The sequence below is a fragment of the Chrysochloris asiatica genome, unplaced genomic scaffold (genome assembly GCF_000296735.1).
Source record: "Chrysochloris asiatica unplaced genomic scaffold, ChrAsi1.0 scaffold00080, whole genome shotgun sequence".
In the NCBI taxonomy this organism is placed as follows: Eukaryota; Metazoa; Chordata; class Mammalia; order Afrosoricida; family Chrysochloridae; genus Chrysochloris; species Chrysochloris asiatica.
In genome coordinates, this window is record NW_006408598.1 from 643,974 (window position 1) to 653,603 (window position 9,630).

Sequence of the window (9,630 nt, forward strand, 5' to 3'; positions counted from 1 at the left end):
GAAGTTGTCAAGGACTTCATTCTTCTTGGATCAACTATCAACACTCATGGAAGCAGCAGTGAAGAACAACGATGTGATGGGAGTCCTGGTGTGGCATTGTGGGTTAATCCACCAGACCTGTAAAGCCATTTGAACTGCAAGGTTGGCAGTTCAAGCTCACCAGCTGCTCCTCGGAAACCCTGTATAGGGTCCCTATGAGTCAGAATCAACTTGACAGCATTTAACAACAACAACAATGTGATGGGAGAAAGATGAGGCTTTCTGCTCCTGTAAAGATTTACAGCCCCGGAAACCCTGTGCAGGATTGCTATAGGTTGGAACCGGCTCCACGGCACATAACAACAACAATAACAATGTGATGGCAGAGTCCTGGTGTGCCATTGTGGGCTAATGCGTCAGACTGCAAAGTCATTTGAACTGCATGGTTGGTGGTTCAAGCTCATCAGCTGCTCCTTGGAACCCTATACAGGGTTGCTATGGGTAGGAATCAACTCAATGGCACTTACCAACAGCAACAACAATGTGATGGCTAAAATTGTGTCTGCCTTGGCAGGGCCAGACCAAATAATTTCATGGGATTTATATGGCCCATGGGCTGAATGTTACCCATACCTGCTCTAGAGTATAGAGAAGCATGAGTAAATGGAAGAAATGATGAAGTAAAAGAATTGTACACAAAACCACTGGTAATGCTGCCTATTGGCATCTTGAGGATCACACTGGAGTACACGAGGCCCAACACTTGGTGGGAAGCATGGTGAAAAAAACAATGATTTGGGCCGCTCACATATTACATACTTAGGGTTTCCAGCAGGGTTCCAGATGGTCAAGCTTGGCTTTGACCACAGCTCTAATGACACAGAGAGAACATCAGCAGGTTGGGGAGAAGGGAGCTAACTACCAGAGGCCTTGCTGTACTGGTCTGACATCTGAGGCTGCCATCTGCATCAAGAGCAGAGGTCTAATTAGCTGACTGGAGGCTTGCCTGCCCAAGCTTAGTTGGCGACCGGGTTTCTGAACTTCTGGCCAGCAAACTTAGCCTTGCTGCCCAGCTCCTCTTCAATTCTGAGGATCTGGTTGTACTTAACCAAGCGCTCAGATCAGCATGGTATGCCTGTCTTGATCTGTCCAGTGCAGAGCCCCACAACAAGGTCGGCAATGAAGGTATCCAATCTCTCCAGAACGATGAAACACCACGACGCCCCACCCATTGGATGGAGCCAGCTTGCACACCCGAAGAGACTCAGTCACGGAGCCGATCTGGTTCACTTTGAGCAGGAGGCAGTTGCATGACTTCCCACTCACAGTCTTGGCAATTCACTTTGGGTTGGTCAATTTGAGATCGCCCCCTACCTCCTGGATCCCTGAAGCGGAAGTGAACTTCGTCCAAGTGTCCCAGTCATCCTGGTCAAAGAAGTCCTTGATAACCACCACTGGGTAGTCCTTGATGAAGAACTTGTGCAGGACTGCCAGCAGTCAGACGAAAGAGATGTACCTGCTGGGGCCATCAAGAGACTTGAAGTCCAAGACATACTTCCCAGACTAGAAGAAATCCGAGGCAGCTACGTCCATGTGAATCGTCACCTTGTTAGTTTAACCAGCTCTTCCAATGGCATTCTTAAACAGCTCCAGGGCTTCTTTGCTCTCTAGGATATTAGGGACAAACCTGCCTTCATCCCCCACTTTGGTAGCATCCTTTCTATACTTCTCCTTGATACTGTTCTTCAGGTTTTGGTAAACCTCGACTCTGCTGCACATGGCTTCCTTGAAGTTTGATGCTCCGACAGGGAGGATCATGAACTCCTGCATGGCCAGCTTATTGCCACCATGAGAACGACCATTGATCACATTGAAAGCAGGAACTGACAGGATGATTTCAGATTGCCAGCCAAGTCAGCAATGTGCCAGTCCAGGGAGACCCCCTTTTCAACAGCTCCAGCCTTGCAGACAGCAAGGGACACACCCAGAATGGCACTGGGCCCAAATTTCGACTTTTTCTCAGTTCCATCCTTCTTTATCATCAGTTTGTCGATCTTCTCCAATTACACAACGTTCAGCTTCTTACTAACCAGGGCAGGCGCAATAGTTTTATCGATGTGTTCAACAGCCTTTGAGACAACTTTCCCCAGATAGCAGGTCTTGTCATTGTGCCAGAGCTCCACGGCCTCATAGATACCAGTTGAGGCACTACTGGGCACAGCAGCTCCGAAGAGACCTTTTAGGGTGTAAAGATCAACCTCAACAGTGGGATTTCCACAGGAGTCAAAGAGCTCTCTGATATGAATCTTGAGAATGCATATGGTGACTTTGGTGCTGTTTTTTGTTGCTCAGGAAGGAAGTGAAGGGTGCTGCAGACACCAAAGCGAGGGTTAGGTGAGCAATAACGTACAGATGCTGTGACTCCCTAAGTACCTCTATAATTACCATTTGCTTTATAAATTTTTTTAAAACACTAACCTAACTGGAACTACTCTTATCCTAATTTGTCTCTCTTTCTGGCTTTGTTGTTGTTGTTAAGTGTCATCAAGTCAGTTCTGACTCATAGCCACCCTGTATAGGTTTCTGAGGAACAGCTGGTGAGCTTGAATTGCCGACCTTGCAATTCAAACTAACTTTGCAGTTCAGTGCATTAATCCACAGCACCATGATTCCCAAAGAATACCTGTTCTTCACTCCCCCAACACTTACTTTTTAAAAATACATATAACACTTAAATAAGGAAACAAAAACTGTTCAAAGGCACTAGTGTTATGTCAAGGATCTAGTTTTTTCAGGATCTCAGTATACTGTCTTCTTCAGTATTGAGAATAATAATGGTCATGGAAGTAGTAAATCCCTCAAGTATCTGACCAACTTCCAGGGAGGGAGGGAGGCCCTCAAGGGAGTAATTACGATGCTGGAAGCAATGCTACAGGTATTTCAATTACCAACAGGGTCACCATATTAGATGGGTTTCAGCAGAGCTTCCAAACTAAGACAGACTAGGAAGAAAGGCCTGGTGATATATTTCCAAAATTAGCCAATGTAAACCCTATGGATCACAATAGAAAGTGGTCCAATCAAGTGTTGGGAGATGAGTCCCCTAAGTTGATGGTTACTCAAAATACACAGTGCTCACAACAAAGGACTGAAACATACCCATGATCCTAAAGATGGTGTAGGGCCAGACACTGTTTTGTTTTGTTGTACATGGGAACACCGTGAATTGGAGCCAACTGGATGGCAACTTACAATGAAGGTAATAAAAGTATATAACTGAAGGGGCATCATGACATTTCTACCACTAAGAGCATAAAACTCAGGAAAAAGTAGCCAAGTTTTCAGCATTGAACATTTAACTGAGTGCTCAGTTATGTCCTCTACTTCATGAAAGCAGATGTAATATTGTTCTTTTGAGATTAACATCTTATTTCAATAGATAGATTTTTTTACACATTTTGATACCTTGACTTATATCATTATACTCAGAATTTATCATTGGAATCATATCCTAACAACTATGTAAAACTTCAATTTTTATAATACTACTTTGCATGTACTATGGAGTCCTCCTAACAACTATGCAAAGAATATTAACTGGATATTTAAATTACTAATTATTACTCATTTTGTATATTAGAGTATGCAATTGGAATTCGGGATTTCCAAGAGTTCCAATTTTTTAAACTTTATAAAATCACTATTCCATTTAGCCTAAACGTGATTGAGAGTACCTGAAAAGTATAAACATGCCTTTTTCATCTATTGTAGTATAGTAAATTATACTTGGCGATACAAAAAAAACAGTTTTCAGATTTAATTAAATATGTTATAACACTTATGCAATGCTTAGTTACAAAAATGTAGACTCTTCATCCCTGTACACTTGTTTTCTTTCTAGTCCCTTATCTTGGCATCATAAATTCTCCAAATATAACCTTTACCTTCACTTTCACTAAAATCCAGTTGTTTCCTCTCCACACATCTGTCAGTTTGTTGTACTATAATGGCTTGGGTATTGATATGAAACTGGAAACTATGCCACTGATGTGTGTTGATATGAAACTGGAAACAAATACCAGCAGGGTCACTCATGGTGAACAGGTTTCAGCAGAGCCTCCAGATTAGACTAGAAAGAAGGAATAGGCAATCCATTTCTGAGGGATTAATACAAAAACTTTATGACTAGCAACAAAACATTATCTGATATAGTGCCAGAATATGAGCCTCTGATGTTGGAAGACACTCAAAAATACGACTGAGGAAGTGTTGTCTCCTCAAAGTAGGGTTGCCCTTAATGATGTGGATGTAGCAAAACTTTCAAGACATTTATTTGCTTATGTAGCACAACTCAAAATAAGATGAAACAATTGTAAACATCCATTAATAATTGGAGCATGGAACATATGAAGTATGGATCTAGGAAAATTGGAAATCTTCAAAAAATAAAATTTAATGCATAAAGAGTGATATCCCAGGTAATTGACCATTTTGTTCAGACAATCATATGGTCTATATGCTGGGAATGACAAATTCTAGAGGAATGATGTTGTATTCATCATCAAAAAGAAGATTTGAAGATCTATCTTAAAGTACAGTGCTGACTGTAATAGGATAATATCTACACATCTACAAGAAAGACCAGTTAAAACAACTATTATTCAAATTATGTACCAACAACCAAAGTTGAAGAAATTGAAGAATTCTACCACATTCTCTAGTCTGAAAATGATCAGACATGCAATCAAGATACATTGATAATTATGGGCGGTTGGTGACAGAAATGCTGCAGGAGAGTCTATGATAGAATTTTGCAAGACAAATGACTTCTTTATTACAAATGCCTTTTCTCAACAACTTAGACAGCAACTATACACATGGATCTCACCAGGTGAAATACACAGGAATCAAATTAACCAAATCTGTGGTTTAATTTGATTAAAGAAATGATACAGAAGCTCAATGCTATGAAACAAAACAAGGCCAGGGGCCAACTGTGGAACAGACCACCAACCTAAACTTGTTCATATGCAAGTTTAGGTTGAAGTTGAAGAAAAGTAAAATATTGGGAAAAATGGGAATTCCAGAACACTTAATTGTTCTCATGAAGAATCTGTACCAAGTGGCAGTTGTTTGAACAGAATAAAGGGATATTGCATGGTTTAAACATGAAAGATGTACATCTGGATTGTATCCTTTAGATACAACTATTCAATCTATATGCTGAGAAAATAATCTGAGAAGCTGGACTACGTGAAGAAAAACACAGCATAGGACTGAAGGAAAATTTACTAACAACCTGTGATATGCAGATGACACAACCTTGCTTGCTGAAAGGAAAGAGGACTTGAGGCACTTCCTGATAAATATCAAGGAATACAACCTTAAGTATGGATTACAACTCAAATGAAAAGAAAACAGGAATCCTCACAACTGAACCATTAAACAACATCATGATAAACAGAGAAAAAATTGAAGTTGTTAAGCATTTTATTTTACTTAGATCCATAATCGACACCCGTGTAAGCCGCAGTCAGAAAATCCAAAGGACACAATGCATTGAGCAAATCTGATGCAGAAGATCTCTTTAAAGTGTTAAGGAGCAAAGGTGTCACTTTGAGAACTAACCTGATAGCAGTTATGGTATTTTCAATCACCTCATATCTGTGAAAACTGGACATTGATTAAGGAAGACCAGAGAAGAACTAATGCATTTGAATAATAGTGTTGATGAAGAATATTTTGGAAGAGGTATTCTTTCAACAAGAGGGATTGGCACAGTGGCAGCAGCAATGGGCTCAAGCATAGCAAAGATTGTGAGGCTGGTGCAGGACCGGGCAGGGTTTCATTTTGTTGTGTATAAGGTCGCTATAAGCCAGTACAAACCTGACTGCACCTAACAACAAAAATAAAAGCCAGAATACCTTAGAAGCAAGGATGGTAATACTTAAGGCTCATGTACTTTGTACATGTTATCAGGAGGGACCAGTCCTTGGAAAAGAACGTCTGGTTGGTAAAGTAGAGGGTCAGTGAAAGAGAGGAAGTCTCCCCCACAAAATGGACTAACACAGTGACTCACAATGGTCTCAATAACAATTGTGAGTATGGTGCAAGATCAAGCAATGTTTCGTTCTGTTGGGTATAAGGTCTCTGTGAGTTGAAACCAACTGAGCAGCACCTAACAACAACAGCTATTTCTTGAAGACTTATTTTCTTGCAACCCCCTCGAGTACTTTCTTCTACACCCCACTTACATTGGTTCTGGGTGGAGTAATGTTGTTGTTGTTGTTAAGTACCGTGGAGTCGGATCCAACTCATAGTGACCCTGCACAGGGTTTCCAAGGCTGTAAATCTTTACGGGATCAGAATGTCTTATCTTTCTCCTGCAGAACCACTGGTAGTTTCGAACTGCTAACCTTGAAGTTAGCAGCCCAATTCGTAACCACTATGCTACCAGCACTCCTTGGGTGGGGTAGTAGGTATCCTATATCCTCACCTCTTTTCTTACTAATTGTAGAGTTGATGGTCCATCACTAAGGGATACTGTTCCTTTTCCAAAACCCTAGGGACCAGACGTATTTCAGAATTTGGATTTGTTTGTTTTTTTATTTTAAAATGTAACACAATAACACACATGCACATAGATATACTACCTATTATAGAATACGTTGTTTGCAAGCACATTGATATTTATGCAGCAAAATACATGAATATTCACACTGAATAGGCTACATCAAAAATATAAGTAACCTCATATCAAATCAGGTCAGGTTTTTCTACCAAGTGAATTTGAGAACCAAACTAAAGAAAAATCTTTTGGTTTTAGGTCTTCTTGTATTTTGGAATGGTTTTGAGTCTTAGGAAATTACTTCTGAATACAGACCCTTTATTTAGTTACTCCTCTTGCACCCCATGATATTTAGTGGTAAAACATCAACATGATTAAATACAAGAATAAGTAAAAAAACTATTACTAATAGGTTTCCAGGGCATACATGCATGGGGCTTTTTCCAAACAAAATGTGTTTAAACATGTCTCTGCAATGTGTAGATGGCTGTAGACAAGTTCTCTTAGTATTACACTTGTTTTAGATTTGTTAGGCTACCTTCAATTAAAAGGTCTAATCAAAAGAGTGACTTCCAAGGGGATCTGCTGGGCCAGTTAAGTTCAAGGCACAGATCTAGCTCACCAGGTTATGGTGACTGTTTTATAAGGTTACAAAGTGATAATCGTGGTATTTTTTTCTCAAAGGGCACAGGACGATCATGGGAGCTTATTAGGAAGAAGTTTTAAGAAAATGAAAACTTCACTGGTGAGAAAAAGACCAGGAAAGTGGCAGCGAGACACTTTTTTTATTTCCATCACAACAATGCTCATTCTTTGAGAATAGCAAAGGCTATCCTAGTAGAATTTTGTTGGAAAACCTTAGCCCATGTATACTACTTGCCTGATCTTACCACTTCAGACTTGTTTTTGCTCATCAAACTTAAGGAATATTTAACAGGAGCACAATTTGAGTCATTTGAGGTTGCCAAAACTGTTATTTTGACATGGTGTAAATCAGAGTTAAGTATTCTTTGGAGAAGAGTTAGAGAGATGGAAACACAACCTCCAGAAGTGTATAAACCTAGATGGAGGATATGTTGCTAAACAATAACTTCACATATTGATATGATTGTTTAATAAAGTTTCTATGATTTTGTAAACATACTTTATGACTTACCCTGGTACGGTTCACTGCCTACTCGATATCTGCATCTGCGTGGCTGGAAGAAAACAAAACTATCTCCCTGTAATTTCATTATAATGACTTTCAATCATATCTTCAGTGTTTCCCAGCAAATCTGAACATTTCTCTAAGGACATTTATTATTGTCATCACTGAGACTATTGCTTCATACCTTATCCTTTGTCTTCGAACTTCTTCCATATCTGCCCCTCACTTTCAGCTGATGATCTTGAAATAAATAGAAATGGAGAAGTGATTCTACATCCTCCTACCTGCCATCATCTATAACCATGTGCACTGACTGCCTCAGCTCATGACAGAAACTGATAAGGCATATCTTCACTTGGGTGTCCAAAAGCTGTGTCCATGCTGCCTAATAAATTCTTGATTTTTCTCAACACTAAACCTTACTCTTGCAAGTTCTTTGGACAAAAATCTTAAAATCCTCTCCTATTTATTTTTCTGATAGCATTTAAATACATATACTAACTCAAATTATGGTTAATTACTCTGCCGTCAGCCACGAGGATCATCCATCTGGGGTCTGCAGTAGCCAACTCCTTGGCCTCCTGCCTATATTGCTACCATACAGCAATCTATTCACATCACAATATATGTTCTGTCAAATTTAAAACAAACTTCAACTCATTCTCATGCCCCTTATCAATTTCAAGTCACATCAAATGACATATTGCATTAGGCAAATCTGCTGCAGAAGTCATTTTTAAAGTATAAAAAGAAAAACTGTCACTCTAAAGATAGGTGTGCTTGACCCAAGCCATTGTCTTTTCAGAAATAGGAATAATAAGGAAATCTTATTTAAAAATGAATAAGGAATCCAAAGAAGAATTAATGCCTTTGAATTATGTGTTGAAATATTGAATACACTTGTTGTTATTGTTTAGTGCTGTCAAGTTGATTCTGACCCATAGTGACCCTGTATAGGGTTTCTGAGGAGCAGCTGGTGAGCTTGAACTGCCGACCTTAGAGTTCAAATGGCTTTGAAGTCTGGCACGTTAACCTACAGCACCACACCAGGACTCCATTGAATAGGGACTGCCAAAAGAAATAAATGTGTCTCAGAAGAAATACAGCCATAATGTTGCTTAAAAAGAAGAATGGCAAGACTTGACCTCATATAGTGTGGACATAGTATCAGGAGGGATTTGTCCCTGAAGAAGAACATCATGCTTGCAAAGTAGAAAGCCAGTGAGAAAAGGCCCTCAATGAGATAGACTGACATGTTGCTGTTGTTAGGTGCCATCGAGTCAGTACTGACTCATAGAGACCTTATGCACAGCAGAACGAAACACTGCCCGATCCAGGACCATCCTATCTACTGTTGCCACTCTTGAGTCCATCAATGCTGCCAGTTTGCCAGTCCATCTCATTGGGGGTCTTGCTCTTTATCTCTGACCCTCCACCTTACTAAACATGATATCTTTCTCCAGCGACAGGTCCCTCCTGACGATATGTCCAAAGTATGAGAGACAAAATTTGGTCATCTTGGCCTCCAAGGAGCCCTCTGGCTGCATTTATACTGACATTGTTGTTGTTGTTGTTGTCAGGTGCCATCGAGTCAGAACCGACTCATAGAGACCCCATACAGAGTAGAACGAAACAATGTCCGATCCTAGGCCAACCTCACTACTGCTGCCACACTTGATGCCTTCAATGATGCCACCTGGCTGATCCATCTCGTTGGGGGTCTTCCTCTTTTTCTCTGACCCTCCAACTTACCCAGCATGACATCCTTCTCCAGCGACTGCTCCCTCCTGACAATACGTCCAAAGTATGTGAGACGAAGCTTAGCCATCCGGGCCTCCAAGGAGCAATCTGGCTGCACTTCTTCCAAAACAGATCTATTGGTTCTTTTGGCAGTCCATGGCACTTTTAGTATTCTCCTCCAACACCACAACTC

At 40.4% G+C, this 9,630-nt stretch overlaps 1 pseudogene; it reads right to left on the reverse strand.

Annotated features, from left to right (window-relative positions):
- Positions 1 to 995: 995 nt before the first annotated feature.
- On the reverse strand, positions 996 to 4,074 carry LOC102831496 (annotated as a pseudogene).
- Positions 4,075 to 9,630: the final 5,556 nt, after the last annotated feature.